Source organism: Procambarus clarkii, chromosome 17 (genome assembly GCF_040958095.1).
Source record: "Procambarus clarkii isolate CNS0578487 chromosome 17, FALCON_Pclarkii_2.0, whole genome shotgun sequence".
NCBI lineage: Eukaryota > Metazoa > Arthropoda > Malacostraca > Decapoda > Cambaridae > Procambarus > Procambarus clarkii.
Genome location: NC_091166.1, coordinates 40,616,663 through 40,642,762, shown reverse-complemented (window position 1 = coordinate 40,642,762; position 26,100 = coordinate 40,616,663). Strand labels below are relative to the sequence as shown.

At 46.1% G+C, this 26,100-nt stretch overlaps 2 long non-coding RNA genes across 3 annotated transcripts; one reads left to right on the top strand and one right to left on the bottom strand.

Annotated features, from left to right (window-relative positions):
- The first annotated feature begins 916 nt into the window (after nt 1-916).
- Nucleotides 917-3,151, top strand: LOC138365526 (uncharacterized). Its single transcript, XR_011228875.1, has 4 exons — nt 917-1,035; nt 2,105-2,325; nt 2,408-2,467; nt 3,020-3,151. It is a non-coding gene; the product is annotated as an uncharacterized lncRNA (long non-coding RNA).
- Nucleotides 2,989-26,100, bottom strand: LOC138365525 (uncharacterized). Of its 2 annotated transcripts, XR_011228873.1 has the most exons (5): nt 25,775-26,100; nt 22,681-22,843; nt 14,643-14,806; nt 13,043-13,141; nt 2,989-3,075 (listed from the first exon to the last, which is right to left on the bottom strand). It is a non-coding gene; the product is annotated as an uncharacterized lncRNA (long non-coding RNA). The 2 variants fall into 2 exon arrangements; XR_011228874.1 differs by lacking the exon at nt 13,043-13,141 and having other exon boundaries at nt 25,775-26,097.

Below are 26,100 nucleotides of genomic sequence, written 5' to 3'. Positions count from 1 at the left end.
GTAAAGTTCATTTTATTCAGGAAAGTACATAAATAGTCGATTTACAAACATAATATTGGATTTATAGATAGAGCTAGTACATACAATACCTAAAGCCACTAGTACGCATAGCGTTTCGGGCATATTATTGAGAGAGGAAAGATATTTTATATTTTACAAGAATGTAAATACTGTACTATCCAATGTATTCTCACAAAACCCAATGTACCTTCTTGTATATATATAAATAAATAAATAAATAAATTTATATTTAAACTATTTTTTTTTTACCGATGCTCTCCCTATTGATGAGAACTACAACGTATTGAAGATAAATGTTAATTTTATGTAGATACTGTAATAAACGAAAGTTTTTAATGTCATCAGAGAAGCAGAAATATAGGCAAATTTTAAATCCCTTGTCATAAATATAATTGAAGTGAAAGCAAAGATATATGCATTTTGATAGTTACAAAGACAGCTCTTTAACACGGGTGGACCACGAACAAGGGGAACTTAGTACCCAAATGAGCCACAGAGATATTAGAAAGAATTTTTTCAGTGTCAGAGTAGTTAACAAATGGAATGTATTAAGCAGTGATGTGGTGGAGGCTGACTCCATACACAATTTCAAATGTAGATGTGATAGAGCCCAATAGGCTCAGGAACCTGTACACCTGTTGATTGACGGTTGAGAGTCGGGACCAAAGAACCAAAGCTCAACCCCTGCAAGCACAAATTAGGTGAGTACAACTAGGTGAATACAGGTGAGGGGCGGGACCAAACAGCTGAAGCTCAATTCCCTACGCATAACTAGGCGAGTCCATAGGAATTACCGTTTGTCCTGGCGCCATCTATGTTTTGACAGCAGTACTACTAATGTTCCCACGTTATGTGATGATCGCTATACGGGTGTTATGGTCAGTTGCTCTTCTATATATATTTATGGACAACGTAGGTGATTTGAGGCAATTTGCGGCCAGAGTGAAATAGTATCCACGCAGTGAGTGATGGAGGAGGATATATACTGCTGTGTACTCGACCAGCGGGTGAGAGGTAAGTTATATCGAACAATTATGGGGAATAGATGGGTTATTTTAAGCGTAGAATGTCAGGTAACTGGTAACTACACAGATGGGGTAGTGTTTTTTTAAGTCTTTATTTACTAAAGTGGAACATTACATTATGCCTTTAGCTGAACAAGTCTACTGGTGGGGGAAGTAGACGGGTTTTATGAAAGTATTTTACCTAAATATTTGTATTTGGTTAACTAGTTCAGCAGTTACCAGGGAGGGTGTTCCTTTAATCTAATCTAAAAATTCTAGCCGGACAAAGTGATTAAATAAAGAAATTGAATAGAACGAAGTGATTTGCCAGGGTGCTTAACGTTTAGTTTACTTACTATGCAGCCCATGCTTAAAGAATGCAAGTTTATCATATTGAATTTACCGTAGTTTTACTGCATTTAATATACCGTTTTTACCCTATTTAATTATGTCTGGTAAAGGCCGGTCGTGGAAAGTTCCTAATATAGCAAGTTTTAAAGGAAAAGTTTGAGTTGACTTTAACGCTTAAGTTAGTGACCAATTAGCTTAGTCTATTGTGAGGAAAGTTACTAGAATCTAACATTGCAAGTGCCATTTCTCTACTCTTTTTTTTGAGAAACATGACTAGATACATGAATCGCATAGTTATATTACTAAATGTTCATGGATTAGGTTGCATAGTTGAGGAAATGGTGATAAGGTTTGTGATTTTGTGTACCTTGACTTCAGCAGAGATTTTGATAGTGGCGCAAAATTGATAGGGGCTCGGATCATTGGGAATGCTGACTGAAGTTGATTAGGTCATGGCTATACCAAAGAAAATTAGTATAAATGGGGTTAAGTTGGGAGAAGTGTTGCAAGTAGTGCCTAAAAGCTCTCCTTGGACCTTGGTTATTCGCAAGATTATGGTTTAGACTGCAATAGTTGCATAATTGGCAAATAAAAAATACTGATGCCCTATATAGTTTTGAAATGGTTAAGACTACCAGATGCAGTTTAATGCTGACAAATGTAAGGTTTGGGAGCTAGGTAAAGATGATAGATGTTGTAGATTGTCAAGAGTATTAAATTTTTTGCAGGTGGTAAATTCTCCCTGAGCTGGCACTGCTCTCTAGCCTGGGATGTTGATTGGTTAGTCTTCAACTGCCTCCCAACATGGTAGTGAGGTCCTGAGCTGACATGCAGTGAGGAACGTGGAAAGCTTCCTGAATTGGCACATGGTATGCCTCCCTTTCAAACCAGCAGCTGGCACAAATGTTCCAGCTAACATCAGAATAGTGGATGAAGCCCACACTGAAATGTAAGTGGTACACCAATCTAATTTGAAAAGTAAAGCAAGATTGGCTTTAAATCTGAAATTAATTTGTTGAAATATTTTTCAGGTGAAAGTGATTATGAAGTGTGGAGGCTCCTTTACTCCAAAATGAAATCTACAAAAGTGGGTGAGTTTGAATTTGATGTTTTAGCTATATCAATGACCTAATCTTAATTCTATTATCTAGTCCATTTATAGGTGTGTAACCATGTCCTACTGTTACAACCCACAGGGGATGATGCAGTTTGTACTGATCCTACCCCATTTCATAAAAGGGGACCAGGCAGTCTTGCAGATTTCCCTGGCTTGGCTTTTTCAGAGCTTTGCTCTACTATCCATCTAATAGATGGACTAGATTTGCATAGGTTTAGGGACCCTTAACAATGGTTACATTGTTAATTTTCACAGGGCTTGTTTGCTGAATGGGTGGATGCATCTACAACTTTAGTGCCTGGCATGCATTGTACAGTAAAGCATATGTACAATGTGTTGATGGCACTAAAGTGGTGGATGTAATGTTCCCATTCAGGGAACAAGTGCTGCACTGAAATCAGAGGAAGGGATAGGCCTTGCTGAGCCTATCTTAAAAGATAGGCTGTTAGGATTTTTTTGGCTTATTATTAGGCATTGGTGATAATAAAAGTAGTGTCCCTGTTTAATGTTTATTTTTCTTTTACAGGTGATTGTCTTGGCCTTTTGGATCTTCTGTTCATCTAGGAGCATCTGTCCCACAACCTGAAACAGTAATAAATATTAGATGTATTATAAATACTATATGTAAAACTTATTAAATAAAACAATTTTAATGAAACTACTTTATATACCTTATCCTGAAATTATGTTGGAAATTATTGTTTACTACTATTGATGCAATGTTTAAACATCAGAAATTTTTTTACTTTGAAAATAAATACTTGGTAAAATTTACACCTATTTGTAACTTGTTACATAGGTGCATGCAAAATGCATTGAAAAGATGAAAGTGTACTACCTATTCAATTTACATAAACTAACTAAATATTGCAAATTAGTCTGAAATATTAAGTGGAAGAAACTTTAGTCAATATTGTAGTTTTCATATTTGAAAGTAAATTTAAAGCTATGCAACACCTAAGCTTTGTACAAATTATAATTAAATTTACAAAACATTAGAAAAGTGACACTGAAGCATCTAGACAACATGGTTTTCACAAAGTCTTTGGTCACTTAAATTTAATCAAAGCTCTTAAATGATTTGTCTGCAAACTTCAGATATTCTGAAATATTTTACCTAGATTAAAACCATCATTGTTTGAAAGGGCAAAACAGATTACTGTCAATTAGTTTGACCTAACATCTGCAAGGTCCTGAAGGAATGGAATTTTTTTTGTAAAACTTTGTTTGCTAAAAACAAACCCTGCCTAATGAACCTGCTCATTTTTTTTTAGAAATGGTAATTGCAACATTACCAAAGGCCATTGTTTTAATAGCCAAAGTACGAAATGAAAGACCAAGAAGCAACAAACAGGTACATGGTAGAAAGGACAAAAGAATGGTTACGAGGACCCTTTCATTTGTTAAAGAAATGACTGGGGAAAAATGCTGTCATACCATAAGGGGTCTTAACCCTTGTCATATACATCACTGACATTAATCTAAATATTACCAACCACAAAAATTGCTGATAACGTTATAAAAAAAATAAAGATTATAATATTGAGGCCTTAATGCAGATCTCTAACTCTACAAATAGTAACAAGACTGGCAATTTCTTAATATAAAACAGAAAAAATCCAAGACCTTGCACGTGAGCCAGAACAATCCATATCACAACTACCACATTAAAATGAAACAACAATGAAGGTAAGGTAATTACCAAAAGAAGGCACCAAAGTGCGAAATATCACCAAGAATGCCAATACGAGAACAAAAACGCATAAGGCGAACGATATCAAAAGTATCCGATTCACCTAGAATTCTATCGAGGGACAAGTGACTGTGAGGGACGGTCGGAAAGCAAGACACACGCTCGTCCTGGAAGTCAGGACATTCAACAAGGATATGCACAACTCTAAGAGGGACAATGCAATTCGGACAATAAGGAGCAGGGCGGCGCTCCATTAAGTGACCGTGGGTTAAGCGGGTATGACCAACCCACAGCCGTGCCAAAGCAGTGTCCCACCGCCGGTTATGGTGGTAGGAGGAAGGCCACGGGGACACACTAAGTTTGAGAGTACGCAGCTTGTTACCAACCACAGATGACCAACAACCCTGCCAACGGGGAAGAATGAATAACAGGATAAAAGTTGGAATAAGGAATACCTTTACGGGAGATGGGACAAGAACGGATAGCTTCCTTAGCGGCAGCATCCGCACGCTCATTGAAACACCAATATGGCTGGGAACCCAGCAAAACTCTACCGATTTAAATTTACTAGAAATAAGAAACAGCCAATGTTGAATCTCAATGACCACCGGATGGACAGGATTAAAGGACCCTAGAGCCATGAGGGCACTACGAGAATCAACTACAACCACAAAGGAGGAATGAGAATGAGAAAGCAAGAGACGAAGAGCATAGAGAATAGCATAAACTTCTGCCGTAAAGACGCTAGCCTCCGAAGGGAGGCGACACATGTAAGTACGGTCAGGAAAAACAACAGAGTAGCCCACACCATCCGCAGACTTAGACCCATCAGGGAAGATGGAAATAGAGTGGGAGTGCGAAGAAAAGTGCTCAAGGAAGAGGCTTTTCAGAATTGTAGGAGAGGTAAAGGCTTTAGTAATACAAGTCAAGGACGTACAAAACTTGGGAAGGGGGACTCTCCACGGAGGTAATGAAGGAACAATACGAGGAGAAACATTAGAAATATGAACAGAAAGAGAATCCTGTAAGCGAGATAACTGGACAGAAAGTGGGAGACAATGAAGAGGAACAGGAACCACAGGAGGAGGAAAAGTCAATGCACGACAGAGGCGAGAGGAAGGATGTTGGCAGGACCGCGCAAGATAGCGAAGACAGTAGCGATCACGGCAGTCCTGAAGAGAGAGAAAGCAAGTGTCAACATACAAACTAAGGGCGGGAGTCGAACGAAAGCCACCAGAACCGAGACGCAACCCATTATGGTGCAAAGCATCAAGATGGCGAAGAGTAGAAGGAGAAGCAGAAGAGTATGCAGGGCTACCATAATTGAGTTTAGACAGGACGAGAGAGGAGTGCAAATAGAGGAGCGTGCGCCTATCCGCTCCCCAAGAAGTATGGGACAAAACCTTAAGGAGGTTAAGGGCCTTAGAGCATTCAACTCGGAGGCAAGAGTTGACCAAGACAAACGAGTGTCAAAGACTAACCCCAAAAGCTTCGCGGAATCCCTGTACACAATGAGATGACCATAAAGCAACAACAATGAAGTAAAGGTCCTTTCAGTAAGAATCTATCATTCACTGAAAGTTGCTGCAATTAAAAATAAAAGAAAATACAAGTCCCTACAAATAAACAAGCAACCTTTTTGACTAAGGAAAAGAAGGTAGTTATTCTACTGTATAAATCTAAGTATTCACTTAGATAACTGTATCCAAGCATAGAGGTTCCCCCCCCCTTCCCTTTCAGAAAAACATCTACTTTCGAAAAAGTTTAACATTGGCCAACAAAAATGATTCCAGAACTAAATTGCCTAATACCAGGAACAACTGAGAGCCATGACAAACACTGCAACCCTCTCCTACCCCCAAGTCTTATGCTATTTATGATCCAAGGTAATTTGAGATACTATACTGTACTTCCTACAGACGAGTCTAGTGAGAGGGTGATCTCCTGGCGATTAAATTGAAGCACGATACAGGTGTCAACGAACATCAGTCAGCCCACTTGTCAGCACAGTGGATAACTAATGACATCATAATCTGCAGTGTTGTATGCCTCCCTGTGGCCATTTAAATCAATAAAACACAGGGTTGTGGCAATGTTTACAGCATAAGGCAAGGTATAGAGGAATCCTGGAATGCCATGTAATGTGTAGTCCTTGAATGTGCTTTAGGCAACCAAATTGAATAACAACATTTCTGGTGTTCGGCTATATAATCCGACTTTCTCATTCGGTATAATCTTTTAAACCTAAATAGGAATTCACTTTAAAGGTCAATTTATTTGGAAAGTGCTAACCAGATTCCAAATTACTGAGCTCTGAAAGTACTACAAGGCAAGTTTAACCGAATGAGTGTTTGCCTATCCATACCCCCATGAGGTATGTGACAACACTGAATAAAGAAAGGGTCTTTGAGCATTCACCGTGCAGGTATTTGACATGACCAATACAGTGGTACCTCGGAATGCGATTGTCCCTGTATGCGAGGTTTTCGGAAGGCGAGGTGTATTTACTCCAAAAATTTGTCTCGGAAGGCGATGGTTACTTCGGGAGGCGAGTTTGAACACGAGTTTGTTGATACGCGTACAGCCGACCTAGCGCGTGGTCGTTCGGTGATCGTCGCCCCTTTGCCCCGCTGCCCCTCAGTTCACCATTGTCTCGCGCTCAGTGACTACCCCCACATCAATTCTTGTCGTGGATTTTCAGTGTTTTGTTGGATTTTTGGTGATTTGTCTATACAATTTGTTATTATATATCTCACCATGAGTCCCAAGAAAGCCAGTGGTAAGGATAAAGGCCAGATAGCTCATGTGAGGATGACAATAGAGGAGAAACAAGAGATCATTCGTAAGCATGAGAACGGTACACGTGTTGTTGAACTTTGTAGGCAGTACAAGAAAGCCACATCAACAATATGCACTATACTTAAGAAGAAAAATAAGATTATGAGTGCTAATGTGGCAAAAGGAGTAAGAACATTAACGACACAAAGACCACAAATACTTGAAGAAGTGGAAAAGTTGTTATTAATTTGGATACACGACAAGGAGTTGAGGGGTGATAGTGTTTCGGAGGCCATTATTTGTGAGAAAGCCAGGGTGTTGCACGAAGACCTTCTAAAGAAGACCCCTGCAACGAGTGATGCAGATAAGAAAGAGTTTAAGGCAAGCAGGGGCTGGTTTGAAAAATTTAGAAAGAGAAGTGGTATCCATAGTGTTACAAGGCATGGGGAGGCAGCCAGCTCAGACAAACCAGCCGCTGGACGATTTATTGACGAATTTAAAGAGTTTGCAGAGACTGGGGAATACCTACCGCAACAAGTGTTTAATTGTGACGAAACAGGACTGTTTTGGAAAAGAATGCCTAAGAGGACATACATTACCAAGGAGGAAAAATCCTTGCCTGGACACAAGCCTATGAAAGATAGGTTTACGCTTGTGCTGTGTTCAAATGCGAGTGGCGATTTGAAAATTAAACCCTTGCTAGTGTATTATTCTGAAAATCCAAGGGTTTTCAAACAGTATAATGTGCAGAAAACCCATTTGTCTGTGATGTGGAAGTCTAATAAAAAAGCATGGGTCACTAGGCTTATTTTTTCGGAGTGGGTGAATGAAGTGGTGTGCCCTGCCATAGAAAAATATCTGCAGGAGAAACAATTGCCACTCAAAGCAGTGCTTCTCCTTGACAATGCTCCTGCTCATCCTCCAGGCTTGGAAGATGATTTGATGCCTCAATACAATAAATTCCTTCCTCCTAACACCACTCCTCTAATTCAGCCTATGGACCAGAAAATCATAGCGAATTTTAAGAAACTTTATGAAAGGGCACTTTTCCGGAAATGTTTTGAAGTGACTGAAGCCACAAACCTCACCCTCAAAGAGTTCTGGAGAGAGCATTTTAACATTTGTAGTGCTTTAAAACTCGTTGACAAAGCCTGGCAAGAAGTGACTCAAAGAACCCTGATCTCTGGCTGGAGAAAATTGTGGCCTGAAGGTGTGAGAGAACTAGACTTTGAGGGGTTTGAGCCTATAAATGATGCACCTATTGTTGAGGAAATTGTTAGTCTAGGCCAGCAAATGGGCTTGGAATTGGATGGTGATGATGTGGAGGAGTTGGTGGAAGAACACAACGAAGAACTGACCACCGAAGAACTCCTAGCCCTTCAACAGGAACAGCAAGCCAACACAGCAGCGAATGATTCTGCAGTGGAGGAGGAGGTGGCAGCAGCACCAACAGCACCAGCGAGTGTCCCTTCTGCAGTAATTAAGAAGGTGTGTCAGATGTGGGAAGAGATTCAAACAACTATTGAACATACTCACCCAGACAAAGCTGTAGTAGGCCGTTGTCTTAATCTTTTCAATGACAATGTGATGCCTTACTACAGAGAGAGCTTGCGAAGAAGGGAAAAGCAAGCTTCCATGGACAAATTTGTGGTGAGGAAATCGAGCAGTGAGCCTCAACCAGGACCTAGTGGCACTCAGGTTAAACGTCCCAGGGAGAGCACACCAGAAAGGTCCTCACTGCCTGATGTGATTATGGAAGGGGACTCCCCTTCCAAACAGTAACTCCTCTCCTCCTCCCCCCTCCTCACCATCTTCCATACGCCTACAGCACTCGACAGCAAGGTAAGTAATAACTGGAACATAGTTTTGTAGGTTTATTTAGATGAATTAGGTAAATTAGGTATAAAAATTTAGTTTGATGTGGGGTTTTTGGGGTAGTCAGGAACGGATTAATTCATTTCCCTTTATTTCTTATGGGGAAATTAACTTCGGAATGCGAGTTTTCGGAAGGCGAGGCGTCTCCAGGAACGGATTAAACTCGCATTCTGAGGTATGCCTGTATAGCCAAGTGTTAAAGATCATTCTAAGCAATTCTGCACAATCCATATACTATCAATTAATATAATTGTACAATGGTGCTTGGTGGATGATATTTCCTATTAAAACTCATTGGACAACTGTTTGTATTAGACATTTTAAACCTACAAATGGTAGCCCTAGATATCGCACTACAGTATTAATTACAAGATGAACAATGTAAAATCAATACCACAACAGCAAAGGATGACGGCTTTTCAACAACCGACAAACACACAGGTCTAACACCAGCCATCCCGAGAGAGGACGTCCCAAGCATGTACACCCCACAACTTTACATCACCTTTGCTACCTCACGCGAGCACGTAACAGCATGAGGATGCCATACTCCCAAACCAACTCCATGCACTTTGAGGCTTTAACAACTCAACATTTAAAAAATTGATTTAAAAAATCAAACACCTGAATTTTTCCCTAATTAAATTTACTAGGGAAATGCACACCAAGCCATGAAACTTACAATGAAGATGAACAAACTACACACAACTGTCACCAAACTTCACATACCACCCCCCTCTCACTCCTGCCCTCCCTCCTTAGGTGCTCTGATTGGCTGAGCACCTGAGCCACCACCACTCACCTCTTGTTGTGAGAGCCTAAAGCATGTTTGGTTGCACTTTAAAAGTTCCCGAGTGTACTCGCCTAATTGTGAGTACCGCCTGCCCGGTTCACCATTTTGTTTTTCAATCTACCTCAATTTACCCCTTTACAGTCAAATATTATGCAAAATTCTGTTTAAGACTTGTCCCTTCTTAACTTAAATAACTGCTTTGGCCATCTGCAATCTTTCTAGGTGGGTAAAAATGACTCTTGAGGCCAGAAAGGACTTTTCAGACGGCGATCATAACAATACGGTACACACACAAAATCACAACCTGATATACACCAAGTAGAAAATCCACTGGAGCTGTGAGGCGACGTACACCCTTGCCCAAGGCACTGGCAGCTGCATACTCTACCACAGTATATTACTGACTTTGTAAAAGTCTTACAACTGGATTTCCCCATAAATCACAGCAAGTTTTGAGGCTCCTCCTTGAGTCAACGTCTTACGTAAGACCTACAAGCACTCAGGTGAAGGCTGAAGCAGTTCAACACCATACGCCCCAACTTCAAATACACAGTTGAGAGGCGGGACCAAAACGTGATTTTCTGTGTGTGCCTGAAGTTGGGTCATACGGTCTTGCTTCACCCTTCACTTTACCCTTCACCGGCGTACTTCAGGGGTTTTATTTAATACTTGGACTGGCTTCAGTAGGGCCTCCAGACTTTCTGTGGCTTCACAAGTGTCACGTGAATCCCCTGCATAGCAGTGGAACTGCCTTTTCCCTTCACCTTCAATGCCTCTGCACTGGAAGTATACATTTACACCAGCCCAGAAGAGTCATCAGTCCTGCCACCTCTCCATACCCCCCAGGGCCTGGCACGGCCTAGTACGACTCAGAGGCAAGCCGGGCGCCACTGCTAACTGGCAGTTTGTCCCCACAAACAAGCAGTTAGCCGCCTTCAACTGACAGTGGTACAGCTCAACACAAAGGCACCGCCAGCCACAACGAGCAGTTTGCTAGTTGACCAGATGTCCACCTCGTGTTGACACTGGATGAGTCATCAACGCCGGACTATATAAAGAGCGCTGCCTCCCTGGAGAGGCAATCTCTCCCTTAGTGCTCTAGGATCACCTTGGTGTCTCTAACCCGTCGTCCACTTCCAGCCAACATCATGTGACTGATGCCATGGTGGTATGGTAGCTGTCTTCAGAACATCAGTATATCTTCATACTTTTATTCATTGCTTATAGTTTATTTTTTGCATTTAAGGTCATACTAACTTGTTCACCTTTGCATTACATGATAGTCAAGTATTGTCATGTGTTATTTTTGTTCATTACTATTTCAGTAAATTGTTTAATTATTTATTTGATAATTTTCATTTGTTTCCACCTGCAACTTACACACTGCAAGACCAATAGCAGCATTTCTTTCATTTATGTGAGGGAGAGCCATACCATCTTGGTTCAGTATAGCTGTGATACCATAACCTGTCACACAAGATATCCAGTTGTAAGACTTTTACCATCAGTGGTGGTAGAGTATGCAACTGGCAATGCCTTTGTTACAGGTTCGCTTCATCTCACAGCCCCAGTGGATTTTCTCACACATTTGAATACATGAAACAACTTTATTTGATACAGTCCAAACCAAAGTACTGTACAGTACAGTAATTATCAAACCATCAAATGTGTGGGATAATCATAGTGCGCTAAATATCACTAACGTCGCCAATACAAGAACAAAAACGCATACGGCGAACAATATCAAAGGTATTGAATTTACCAAGAATTTTATCGAAGGACAATTGACAGTGAGGGATGGTCGGGAAGCAAGACACGTAAGTCCTAGAAGTCAGGACATGTAGAGACAACGGTTTGGACAATAAGAAGCAGGGCAGCGCTCCATTAAGTGCCCGTGAGTTAAACGTGTATGACCAATATACAACCTCGCCAGAGCCGTTTCCCACCACCGGTTACGGTGGTAGGAGGAAGGCCACGGGAACACACTACTCTTAAGAGCACGCAGTTTGTTACCAGTAACAGAAGACCAACAACCCTGACAACGGGCAAGAATGGGGAAATGAATAACTGGGTAAAAGCCATAATAAGGAATACCTTAACGGGAGATGGGACAGGTGCGGATAGCTTCCTTAGCGGCAGTGTCCGCACGCTCATTTAAGAACACACCAATATGGGTGGGAATCCAGCGAAATTCCACTGTCTTAAATCTACTGGAGATAAGAAACAGCCAATGTTGAATTTCAACTACCAAAGGATGGACTGGATTAAAGGATTCTAGAGCCATGAGGGCACTGCAAGTGTCAACTACAAACACAGAGGAGGATTGACAGCGAGAAAAGAGTTGATGAAGAGCATAGAGAATAGCATAAAGTTCTGCCATGAAGATGCTAGTCTCCGGAGGCAGGAGACACAAAGGTGCAGTCAGGAAAAACAACAGAGTAGCCTACACCGTCTGCAGACTTAAGACCCATTGGTGAAGACGGAAATAGAGTGGAAGTGTGAAGAAAAGTGTTCAAGGAAAAGGTGATTTAGAACTGTAGGAGGGGTAAAAGTTTTAGTCATGTGGGTCAAGGCTTACAGAATTTAGGAACGGGGACCCCTCCATAGGGGCAAAGACGGAATGACACAAGGGGAAATATTGGTAACACAAACTGAAAGAGCATTTTGTAAGAGAGACAACCGTACAGAAAGAGATAGGTGGTGAAGGGGAACAGGAACCACAGGATGGGTAAAGGTCAAGGCATGACATAAGCAAGAGTGAGGGTGCTGTAAGGACTGTGCAAGGTGGAGAAGACAGTAGCAATCATGGCGATCCTGTAGAAACAGGACGCCAGTTTCAACATATAGGCTTAGGGTAGGTGTCGAAGGAAAGGTACCAGAGCTGAGCCGTAACCCAGTATGATGCAGTGTGTCCAGATGGTGAAGGGTAGAAGGAGAAGCAGACGAGTAAACAGGGCCATAATCGAGTTTAGACACAACGAGAGAGGAATGTAAAGAGAGGAGCAGTGTCGATTAGCTCCCCAAGAAGTATGGGACATGACCTAAAGTTAGTTAAGGGCCTTAGAGCATTCAACTCGGACGTAAAAAAATATGGGGCGACAAAGACAAACGAGTGTCAAAGATTAGCCCTAAAAGCTTTAGCAGATTCTTTGTACAAAAGGGGATGACCCCTGTTACCTAACAGTAAATAGGTATCTGGGAGTTAGCTGTTACAGGCTGCTTCCTAGGGGGGTGCGTGTGTGGGAGAAAAAAAAATTTAGTAGTTAACCACTGAACTGCTCTGTCTCCAAATAACACCCTGGTGCACAAGAAATAAATTCTTTCCAAAAATTTTTTTTCTCTTCTTATATTGTTAAAATGCAGAGTCTGATCACGGGGAAACTAAACAAAAAATATTGTACGTGACTTACTTTAGCTGAGATGGAGCTGGGAAGTTGAGCAAATTATGGGCGCTGAGCGTTGGAGCGATGGGGGTCTGTCGGCCCCGCCACCCCGTGCGACGGCAGTTGCTGCGAATAAAATGTTGCGCAATTATTTTGAAGTTTCTCATTCATTTCTTCTTTTTTTTTGCTGTAATATTATTTAAAAGTGTGTAATTTGTGGAATTTATATAATTCAAAGTATAGAACATCGCTATGCTCAAAATTATGGGCCTCATTGCCGGTCGGCCAAGCGGACAGCACGCTGGATATGTGAACCTGTGGTCCTGGGTTCGATCCCAGGCACCGGCGAGAAACAATGGGCACAGTTTCTTTCACCCTATGCCCCTGTTACCTAGCAGTAAAATAGGTACCTGGGTGTTAGTCAACTGTCACAGGCTGCTTCCTGGGGGTGGAGGCCTGGTCGAGGACCGGGCCGCGGGGACACTAAAGCCCCGAAATCATCTCAAGATCTCAAGATAACCTCATATATGCGACATATTCTACAATCAAACAGTGTTTTTGCTGTTATTACACTATATACACACATTGTATATACCCATCTACGTATGTATTCACCATAACGATCCACTATGTTGGTATGGTGAGCCCAAAAAACATGAGTGAGCTGCCACACCCTGCCAGTCCTCTCTCCCTCCTCCAACACATTACTCGCCAACATTCCTCCTCCCAAAATACTGTTACTGTATTGTGTTTATTACACTATTTACACACGTTATGTATAAGTATGTACATGTTTTATTCATGTACATACGTACATACTTGCCATCTCCTCACCTCTCTCTCTTGCCTACTTAATGCTCTTGCTTCCCTCATCTCATCACAATCGACTTTATAATGGTCCAGGACGGATCGAAATGTCGTCGTCTATTCAATTTCCAGTGTGTGGTTTGGTCAACAATGAAATCTTCATGCAAGATCTTATAAAGAAAACCCCTAGAATGAGTTTTGCAGATACGAAAGAGTTTAAGGTGAGTAGGGGATGGTTTGAGAAATTTTGAAAAAAGACGTGGTATTCATAGTGTTGTGAGGCATGGTGAGGGTGCCAGCTCAGACAAAGTAGGGGCTGAAAGATTTGTTCGTGATTTTAAAGATTTTGTAGATACTGTATTGATGGATATATTCCACAACAAGTGTTTAATTGTGAGGAGACATGGCTATTCTGGAAAAAATTGCCGAAGAGGACATACATTACCCAAGAGGAGACGTCACTGCCCGGACACAAGCTAACTTGGGCTAACTTGTGTCAGGATAGGCTAACTCTTGTGCTGTGTGGCGATTTGAAATTTAAACCCTTGCTCGTGTATCATTCCGAAAATCCAAGAGTTTTAAAAAATATATAACGTGCAGAAAAACTGTGATGTAGAGTGGTTTGCCCTGCCATAAAAAAAATATCGGCAAGAGAAAAGTTTGACACTAAAGGGCCTGCTTCTCGACAATGCTCCTGCTCATCCTCCAGACTTGGAGGATGCATTGTTGGGGCCACTTTTTTTTTTTAGGGATATTCCTGCATGGGCCCTAAGTTTCTGGCTAATGAACCAATGACATGAAGGAGGAGTTTTCAACCTACCTTGTGTTAGGTGTGCAGGGGTCAATAGGCTGAATATAATGTCAGGAGCAAAGGGGGGCGTTTGCCTCTTCAAACACAATTGTGACCATCTTCATCTCTTCGAACTATCCTAAATGCTCTCTTCACCTGTCTGACCAAATTGGGTGTCCAGACCACCTTTGAATCTGAAATTGTAAAATTAATAGTGATTTCAGAATATTCAGTCCATTTATACTAACAAAATTATATACAGTATACTGTAATTGAAATTTTACAGAATGATAAAGGCAATTTAGTAACTTTGTTAAAATGCACATGGGGGAAATACATGAAAATAGGTTAATATGGTTTGTAAGGTTGATGGGAAATGTTTATTACTTTTATGATTTAAAAGATGTATAGCCCTGATACTCCATCCTGGGTGCATTCCACCAGGTAATGACCACAGCAAAAGTTTTCCACGAGGCTCTATTGTCACACAAACTTTTCACATTTTCAAACTTGATTCATCTTTTATCCCCTCGTTCCAGGGGTTTTCTTTAAAAGGTCTTCATGCAAATGACTTGGTTTCTCACAAATGATGGCCTCTGAAATGCTATCACCTGCTAACTCTTTGTTGTGTATCCAAATTAATAAAAACTTTTTAACATCCTCAAGTGTTTGTGTTCTTTGTTTCGGGATTGTTGATATGCCTTTTGCCACTTTAATGTTCATAATGTCCTTTTTCTTAGCAAGTACAGTGCATATTGTTGACATAGATTTGTTGTACTGCCTAGCTAGTTCAACAACCTGTGCACCATTTTGATGTTTATGAATGCTCTCTTGTTTTTCCTCTATGGTCATTCTCACATGTGTTTTCTTGGCTTGAACCTTACCACTGGCTTTCTTGGGACTCATGGCAAGATATATCATAACAAATTTTATGTTCAAATAGCCAAAAATCCCAAAACAAATGTAATGCTTTATAAAGAATTCAGGCGCGATAGTTACTAGGCAGGAGACACTGGTAAACTGAGGTGCAATCACTATGCCACCACGCGCTAGGTCAGCCCATACGCATATCAACAAACTCATTTCCCGAGGCAAAGTTTGTAACCCAATTCAAGTTTTTCGAAGAAATTAGGCTCGTAACCCGAAAAGTTCATAAATATTCATTCGTAAGCCGAGGTGACACTATATATAAGTAAAAAATTAAAATTTTGTAGATACACTGTGCTGTATTGATGGATACATTCCACAACAAGTGTTTAATTGTGAGGAGACATAGCTATTCTGGAAAAAATTGCCGAAGAGGACATACATTACCCAAGAGGAGACGTCACTGCCCAGACACAAGCTAACTTGGGCTAACTTGTGTCAGGATAGGCTAACTCTTGTGCTGTGTGGCGATTTGAAAATTAAACCCTTGCTCGTGTATCATTCCGAAAATCCAAGAGTTTTAAAAAATATATAACGTGCAGAAAAACTGTGATGTGGAGTGGTTTGCCCTGCCATCAAAAAACCAGCGTTGAATGTAATGAAACGCCATTTTCTGGGTGAGTCCCGGAGGCTCCCCGGAGCTATCCCAGGCTGATATGCTAATGTCAGACTTTGGCATCAGTCATGTGTATGGAGTTCTTAGGCCTACCGGGGACCACGGCCAGAACCGGGCCCCCTCAGAGAGGCAAGGGGAGCAATGGCCTATAGAAGCCCCCGTGTAGTTGGAAGCATTCTATGTCTGCCATCGACCGGAACAGGCACCCAGAAAGGTAAGCGCCCCAAAACAAACCCCTATTCTGGTTAAAATTGCTACCTAATACCGAACTAGTGGATAGAACTCCCCAACCGAAAACAAGCAAATTAGTGTGACGTCACACACTGCCGCGCCGCTGTCTGCGCAGCTCCCCCCTCCCCGGGAGGGGGAAGGGGGAGCCCCAGACCCCCCGCGCCGGCTACAAACACCTCAGTTCTTGAGGCTGGATGTCAAAAACGCGAAAAACCGCCGACCGGAGGGAGGGAGGGATGCCGGGAAGCCTCCGGGACTCACCCAGAAAATGGCGTTTCATTACATTCAACGCTGGTTTTCTGGGGGGAGCCCCGTCGGCTCCCCGGAGCTAACTACCCACAGACAGAAAAAGAGGGACTTACCCGGGAGGCGGTCGTCGCTCACCCCTCAACTCGAAGCCGAGACAACTGGCTGCAACCGCCGACCCAAAGCAACACAGGCCCGACGAGGGCCAGGGACATTCACAAGGTAACGAGCAGCCAGGACCCTGTTCGACCGCCAAAATCCCCGCGCCCGAATATCAGACCAATGACATATTCCCAAAGACGGCAGCAAGAGCCGCGAACTTACGAACGTCATGGGCACGGGGATAGACCGCAGGCTGGCTAGACCTAATAACCCTGCGGACGACCTGAGAGACCCGAACCCGCGAACAGGGAAGAAGGGAAACCGGATCAACCCACAGCGCGTCCCCGGACACAGAAGCTGTGGCTGCGCAAATAACGGCGAAGCGCCGCAACCGGACACAAAACATGATGCACCCCCGGCCTGACCAACCAAGCATCAACCACCCATGGACCCCTCCGGAACGCAGCAGTCTCATTCTTCGCCAGAAAAGAAGGAGACGGCTGCAAACGAACAAAACTATCACCACGACCAAAAGAGCAGAAACCCCTGCGCCGGAGGAGAGCATGAAGCTCCCCTACCCGACCCCCAGAGGCCAAAGCCAACAAGAAAAGTGCCTTGGAAAAACAATCCTGGACCGAAGGGGCCACAACGAAACGAGGAGATGAAAGGAAAGCGAGCACTCTCGTCCAAAGACCAGGACGGCTCAGGCGACGCATGAGCAGGCCGGAGGTGAAACAATGCACGAGACAGCTTGCGAAACGGCGCAGACGTAACATCGATACCGAAAGCAAGCTGAAGCGGCTCCGCCAGCGCCGCACGATACGAAGCGACAGTGTTAGGCATAAGATGACGGTCCTGAAACAACCACGAGAGGAAGGACAAGACCACCCGAACAGACAAGGAGCTAACACGACGAAGACGCAAAAAGAAACGGAAGGACCGCCAGGAAACTTCATACTGCCGCCGAGAAGAAGCCCTCAGGTGGGACACCAACAAGGAGGCCACCTGATCACCATAGAGATGATGATAGACTCGAGTCAAAAAAACCATACGCGAAGACTCGAGGAGAAGATCGAACCAGCTACGTGACGTACCGGCCCGATCTGCTGAAAGAGGCGGAGCCGCGGGAAAACCCGCGGGTTCGGACACCGAGCAACCAGCGCCTGAAACCAAGGCTGGGCCGGCCACCAAGGGGCCAGAAGGACAACTCTCCCCCGGTAAGTCTCTAAGCGAGTCAGGACCTGGAGCAACAGCCGAACCTGGGGGAAAGAGGTACAGGAACCCCCACCTCGACCAGTCGAGCCGAAAGGCATCGACCCCGACGGCCTCGCAATCGGGGAAGGGCGCCGCATAAACGGGAAGACGCCGCGACCACGCCGACGCGAAGAGGTCCACCTCGGGGCGCCCGAACGTCTGGCAAAGCCAACGGAAGGACTCGTCGTCGACCGTCCACTCCGTGGAGAGGGGAACGAAAGCGAGACAGGGCGTCGGCCAAGACGTTGGACACGCCCCGTACGTGAACCGCCAGGAGAGCCAAACCCCGAGAACTCAGCAGACGAGTCACCCGAAGCGACCAAGCCCCAAAGAGACAAGGACCGCATCGAACCCCCGCGGTTCAGGCAATGAACCACCGGAGAGCAGTCCGAATGGAGCCGAATCGTCGATCCGCGGGCCACCCGAATCCTCCCCAGAGCAAACCACACTGCCGCGAACTCCCGCACCGTACTGTGAGCTCGACGGAAGGACGGATCCCAACGCCCCTGGCCGGCCTGGTGAGCACTGGTCACAAAACCCCAGCCGAGAGACGACGCATCCGTGTACACATCGAGCGAGGGCTCGGGTAGGCGCCAAGGCACTGAACCCCGAAAAACCCGAAGAGGAAGCCGGTGACGCAGCAACCGACGCAAGTCCCCCGGGGGTCGAACTCTGCGATCGCGAGAGAGGCGGAAGGGGGAACCCCGAAGGAACCAGAACAGCCGTCGAAGCCAAACCCGACCCGGCGGGTAAGACCACCATCGCGAAGTTCAGGCTCCCGCACAGCCCCTCGAGCAACCGCCGGGTGACCCGAGGGCCCTCCAGAAACAGACGAAGGCGGGACCGCAGCCGCAGGAGAGACTCCGGAGGGAGAGACAAGGAGGCGGTCCGAGAGTCCCACACGAGACCCAGCCAAGTCCGAACCTGAGAGGGAACCAGATGGGACTTCCTCCAGTTCACCAAGAACCCGAACCCGGCGAGCTGGGAAAGAACCAAATCCCTGGCTAGCAAGCAAGCTGACTGGCTGGGAGCCCAAACCAGCCAGTCGTCGAGGTAGGCCAACACCCGAACACCTAGGAGACGCAAACGAGCCACCACAACCCGTGTAAGGCGTGTGAACACGCGAGGTGCCAGGTTCAACCCGAACGGGAGACAACGAAAGCGGTAACTCAGACGCCCCACTACAAAACCGAGCCAGTCCCTGAACCGCGGATGAATCGGGACATGCCAATAAGCGTCCCGGAGGTCCAGGGACACCATCCAAGCACCCGGCTCCAAGAGGAGCCGAACCTGAGACAGCGTAGTCATCCGAAAGGAGGGGCAATGAACCCAGGGGTTCAGACGGGACAAGTCCAGAATGAACCGCAGGTCCGCGCAGTCCCGTTTCGGAACCGGAAACAGACGGGAAACCCATCTGAGGGACGACGTCGTTTCGACGACGCCCAAGCGTACCCACTCCAAGACGACTCGACAGAGCGCAGGGGAAGAAGCCTGCCCCGCCAGCCCCGACCCCCCAAAGGGGGGAGGGGCCACCCAACGCCACCGCAGGCCGCGAGACACGACCCGAAAGGCCCACGAATCGTGGGACCAGGCGCGGGCGAACAGCGCAAGCCGCCCCCCCATCGCCCCGTCAAAGGGGCAAACCGCGAAAGGGCCGGCGACCCTTACGAGACCCAGAACCCCGCACAGCGCAAACACCGCGCCGACCAGACGAGGGAGGGTCCGCAGGAGGAGCCAACCCCAAACCTGACACCAGAGGCCTACCACGACGAGAGGAACCCCGAGCCCTGGCACGACCTTTCCGGGAAGACCCACCCCGGGACCCCCGGAAAACCAACAAGTCCGACATCGGACGACAAGCCGCCGACGCAGCCTGAATAAACTGCGCCACGGCCTGACTCCCCAAACAGGAGAGGACAAAAAGGGGAAGAACGCCTAAGAGCCAGAGCCCAAGCAGATTCCACGGAGGAACCCAGCACCGCCTGCCGACACGCGAGACGGGAAGCATAGAACAGGGAAACCGCATCCCGCAAAATCGGCGTGAACAGCTTCAACAAGGCAGCCGACGAACGCGCAGCCGAGGACAAGGTGCCGGACCCCGGGACGGACCCAAGCGTCCCCACATCCTCCACGAGCCAATCCGAAGACAGCTCCAGGAGGGAAAAGAACCGCAAGGCCGAACACAAAAGGCCCCGAGCGCGCAAGTCCTCCGCCACGAGCGCCGCCGAAAGGGAGGGAACCTGCACATGGAGCTGAATAACGCCCACATCGCGGGGAAGGGCAGGGGCAAACAAGCACTCATTCAGGTACTCAAGTTCACCCCCCAGGAAAACCTGAAGCACCGTGGAAGCTTCCCGCCACTCCAGCGTGCGGGAACGACAGAAAGAATGCCAGGAATCCAGACCAAACAAGGGGCAGTCTGCTAGCCAGGATGACTCCGGAACCTCGTAACGGAGCCAGAAAGGGAACGAAGTCCCAAACCTGAACGTGGACGGATCCATTTCCGAGGCATAATCCGGGTCACGCAGGAGGTAAGCTGCAAAGGCCGCTCGCACCACACCAGGTTGGATGCGATAAGCCGAAAACCTCCGGAAGGACGGAACCGACGTACCTGGGGGAACACGGAACCGTACCCGGGGAGGGGCCGACACCAAATCCAACTCGTACGCAGAGGGGGGGAAAGAAAACCCCACTCCTTGTAACAATAAGCCCCGCTCAGTGGGAAGAAAAAGCCCAGGCGGGGTCCAGCGGGGCCCAAGGCCCCCAAGTCAGCCCCTCCCCAGCCTCGAGGTCCGTCACCACAGGACCCGAGGCCGAGTCCTCTCCCCAAGCCCCGACCCCACAAGACAAGGACGGAGCAGCCGGAAAAGCTGGAGGAAGGGGGGCCCACTGGTCAGACCCTGAAGCTTCGGCCGGGAGACAAGACTCGAATGCCTCTGCCGCCCCCCCGGAAGGGGCAACCCCCGAAGCTGCCCGAGTCTCGAGATCAAGTAACCCCTGCTCCGACCCCGAAACCCTCAGACGCTTCGGGGCCGGAAGCAGGGGCGGGGGACCAGAACGAACAGAAGGGGAAGGACGAGGAGGTGCGGACTGAACCAGGATCGAAGCGACCCCCACCCCCAAGTCCGGGTCTCGAAAAGCAAAGCGGGGCAGCCCCGGGGCATCCGGGGAAGCAACCAACCGAGCGCGTTGCAACAGACGAAACCTAGACTGCAACGCACGTGCCGCCTGTACCCGAATAGAATCATCAGAGGATTGGGTAAATTGAGTCACAAGCAAGCAGCAACACTCACAGGACTAGGGTCGAAAGTATCACCGACCCAACAGGCAGCGTGGCAGAGGCAAAAACAATGAGGGTCACCCTGAGACAAGGGGACCGAGCAACCCTCAAACTCGCACACAGCGAGTGGGGACTCCGGGGTCACATCCATCGGACCCACGCGCCCCCTAGGGGATTCCCAGGGTCCTGAGCGTTTACTTTAAGAGGACTTGCGCTCAGGTAGTCCCAGGCAGGGTGCTGCAAACCGGCGCCCAAAACTACCAAGCAAACTTCTAAAGCTGAACCCCAGGGACGTGTACACTCACGGGGACCTAGCAGGGGGCGCCACCGAGGAGAACAGTGGAAGGGCAAAAACAAACTGAATAAAATGACAGAACCCCCCACCAGGCAAAAACAAAAAGAAAAGCAAAACCCCGCAAGAGGACAGCGAACCCCAAGGAACAGAGCCGGCCGCGATGTCGGGAATTACAAGCTGAGCAGCACCCTGCGCCCCTACCAGTGCAAACTGCCTCTTACCTGCCGGTAACAAGGGAGAACAGAACACCCAAGAGCCCAACAGGCGGCCGAAAAACCGAAAGGTAAAACGGACCAGCAGAGGCAGACCCCGAGGAGCCTGTGGAAGGTGGCCCCAAGCCCCAAGGGCAGTACTTACAGGGCACCTAGGGAAGGCAGCCCTAGGCGCATGCAGCCCGAGTACTGAAGATAACTCCTGGCTCTCGCACCCACAAAACTAACACCACACTCAAAGCACAGTGCAGTAGCGACACCGGAGCCAGAGCACACGACCATCGCCTATAGCATCAGCCTCAAGAACTGAGGTGTGGGTAGCCGGCGCGGGGGGTCTGGGGCTCCCCCTTCCCCCTCCCGGGGAGGGGGGAGCTGCGCAGACAGCGGCGCGGCAGTGTGTGACGTCACACTAATTTGCTTGTTTTCGGTTGGGGAGTTCTATCCACTAGTTCGGTATTAGGTAGCAATTTTAACCAGAATAGGGGTTTGTTTTGGGGCGCTTACCTTTCTGGGTGCCTGTTCCGGTCGATGGCAGACATAGAATGCTTCCAACTACACGGGGGCTTCTATAGGCCATTGCTCCCCTTGCCTCTCTGAGGGGGCCCGGTTCTGGCCGTGGTCCCCGGTAGGCCTAAGAACTCCATACACATGACTGATGCCAAAGTCTGACATTAGCATATCAGCCTGGGATAGCTCCGGGGAGCCGACGGGGCTCCCCCCAGAAAATATCTGCAAGAGAAAAGTTTGACACTCAAGGTCCTGCTTCTCGACAATGCTCCTGCTCATCCTCCAGACTTGGAGGATGCATTGTTGGGGCCACTTTTTTTTTTTTAGGGATATTCCTACATGAGCCCTGAGTTTCTGGCTAATGTACCAATGACATGAAGGAGGAGTTTTCAACCTACCTTGTGTTAGGTGTGCAGAGGTCAATGGTTGAACATAATGTCAGGAGCAAAGGGGGGCGTTTGCCTCTTCGAACACAATTGCGACCATCTTCATCTCTTCGAACTATCCTAAATGCTCTCTTCACCTGTCTGACCAAATTGGGTGTCCAGACCACCTTTGAATCTGAAATTGTAAAATTAATAGCAATTTCAGAATATTCAGTCCATTTATACTAACAAAATTATACATACAGTACTGTAATTGAAATTTTACAGAATGATAAAGGCAATTTAGCAACTTTGTTAAAATGCACATGGGGGAAATACATGAAAATAGGTTAATATTGTTTGTAAGGTTGATGGGAAATGTTTAATACTTTTATGATTTAAAAGATGTATAGCCCTAATACTCCATCCTGGGTGCATTACACCAGGTAATGACCACAGCAAAAGTTTTCCACGAGGCTCTATTGTCACACAAACTTTTCACATTTTCAAACTTGATTCATCTCCCCCCCCCCCCCTCGTTCCAGGGGTTTTCTTTAAAAGGTCTTCATGCAAATGCCTTGGTTTCTCACAAATGATGGCCTCTGAAATGCTATCACCTGCTAACTCCTTGTTGTGTATCCAAATTAATAAAAACTTTTTAACATCCTCAAGTGTTTGTGTTCTTTGTTTCGGGATTGTTGATATGCCTTTTGCCACTTTAATGTTCATAATGTCCTTTTTCTTAGCAAGTACAGTGCATATTGTTGACATAGATTTGTTGTACTGCCTAGCTAGTTCAACAACCTGTGCACCATTTTGATGTTTATGAATGCTCTCTTGTTTTTCCTCTATGGTCATTCTCACATGTGTTTTCTTGGCTTGAACCTTACCACTGGCTTTCTTGGGACTCATGGCAAGATATATCATAACAAATTTTATGTTCAAATAGCCAAAAATCCCAAAACAAATGTAATGCTTTACAAAGAATTCAGGCGCGATACTTACTAGGCAGGAGACACTGGTAAACTGAGGCGCGATCACCATGCCACCACGCGCTAGGTCAGCCCATACGTATATCAACAAACTCCTTTCCCGAGGCAAAGTTTGTAACCCGATTCAAATTTTTCGAAGAAATTAGGCTCGTAACCCGAAAAGTTCATAAATATTCATTCGTAAGCCGAGGTGTCACTATACATAACTAAAAAATTAAACTCAGGATTACTTTCAACCCCCACCCCTTTTGCTCTACTCCATCGCCACCTACCTTCACCCCCCTCTATGATGTACTCTTCCATAGACACCTACCTTTGCCCCCCCTCCTCCCCTCTACTTCTCCATCATCACCTACCTTCACACCCTCTCCCTTCTCCTCCATCGTCACCTTCCTTTCACCCTCCTCTATGATGTACTCTTCCATAGACACCTACGTTCACTGCATATAATGCTCCCCTCTACTCCTCCATCGTCACCTACTTTCTCCCCCCCCTCCGCTCTACTCCTCCAGGGTCGCAGACAATTTCACGAGCGTGAGAACTACGAGTTCTCTAACTACTCTCACACTCCTACTCTTTCACCAGTGAGGGGGAGGGAAGGAGGGAGGAAATGAAGGAAGAAAGGTGGGGGAGAGAGAATAGGCAGGGGAAAGGATACATTTCTTCCATATAGATAGGTAGACTGAGGGAGAGCTGCTTGCCAAGAGCCCTATCAGACAGGCTTCCTATTCCTCAACCCTCCCTAATATGCCACATCCTGGTCAGGACAACTTGCTCGATTGTTATTCTTGGTGTGACTCGAGAACTGACCTCGAGGCGGGGCATGGGCATGGATTATCTCCCTGGGGCACGCACCTCCCTGCCCCAGCTCTCTCTCTCTCTCACATAATCTATCAAGGGTCTAACATGAAGTCATTGTGCCTACCAGAAGTGTATATGTCCAAGGCTGGCCACCTGTCAGCACCATTCAAATGTATAAACACGTAATTAGTCTATTAAAATTATATATAATGCTACAATTATAAATTAATTTGTTCGTGGTCATTCGTTTATCAGTATTTTAATATGAGGTATATATACGCATGTATGTATACGTTGACGTACACATATATGATTATGTGTATAGAATGATTATGATTATGTGTAATCATATATGATTATATCTAATGGAATGCATTAGTAAGTGATGTGGTGGAGGCTGACTCCATACACAGGTTCAAGTGTAGATATGATAGAGCCCAATAGGCTCAGAAACCTGTACACCTGTTGATTGACGGTTGAGAGGTAGAACTAAAGAGCCAGAGCTCAACCCCAGCAAGCACAATTAGGCGAGTATATGAACGAATGCACATGTACACTTTCAAAAGAATTAAGATACCTTGAGATACACAATGACTTAGTTTAAATAGTTTAAACACATTATGGTACTGATTTTGACATGCTGATGTCTGGAAGGGAGAGGGGGTGTGGGGGGTTATTGTCTGAGGTGGAGGACCAGAGGAGGGGGTCAGTGGAAGGATGGTGGCTGGAGGGATGCCATTGTTCTAATGGTTATGAAAACAATTATTGATGGCAGGAATTCAGTGGGTGTGTACTTCACCCGCACCATCACCAACCTGTGCCCTGCTACAACCCCCCCCCCCACTCCACCCATGCTGTGCGGGGCGTATTACACATTATGGGATAACCGACTGTCTGTCCATTCCTGTCTGCTCGTTATGCTGCCCTTCCTTTTGAAAATTGTCTGCTTTATCGACTTCCTTCAAGACCACACGTTAGCCTCTTATCACGTCCTCTTACCACTCTCAGGGAGCCGGCTCTTCTATACAATAGTTACCACTCAGTCCCCAAGGTGAAAGAGTGTCCGGGCATATGACTTGTTACGTGTACTTATTTGCGATTCGTTTGGGCTGTCACGTGTGGTGATTAGTGTTGGGTAAGGCTAGGCCAGGTCAGGTCAGACCAGGCCAGGTCAGACTAGGCTAGGTAAGGCTAGGCCAGGTCAGGTCAGACTAGGCTAGGTAAGGCTAGGCCAGGTCAGGTCTGGCTAGGTCAGGTCTGGTCAGGTCTGGCTAGGCCAGGTCAGGCCAGGCCAGGCTAGGCAGGGTGAGAGAAGTAAAGCGGCAGGTACTTACGTTTCCGAGAAAGTAGCGGCGGTAGTATATTGTTGATTTAGATTCGACGACATCCTGAAGCTAGTAGGTGGCGGCCTCATCGCTCTCGAACTTCTTGTTGTTGTAGGGGATACGAGGCACACCCAATATCCCCCTTACATTGGTCACATCGCACACTAATATTTTTACTATTTCGGACACCAGATTTGTCTGTTTCGTATATGTATAATTGTTCAATATTAAAACCACAATAGAATGCTCTAAGTACTTTCGTATATTAATACATCTTCAGAAGGAATGGTTCGCTCTGAAGATGTATTAATATAAGAAAGTACTAAAGGAAATTC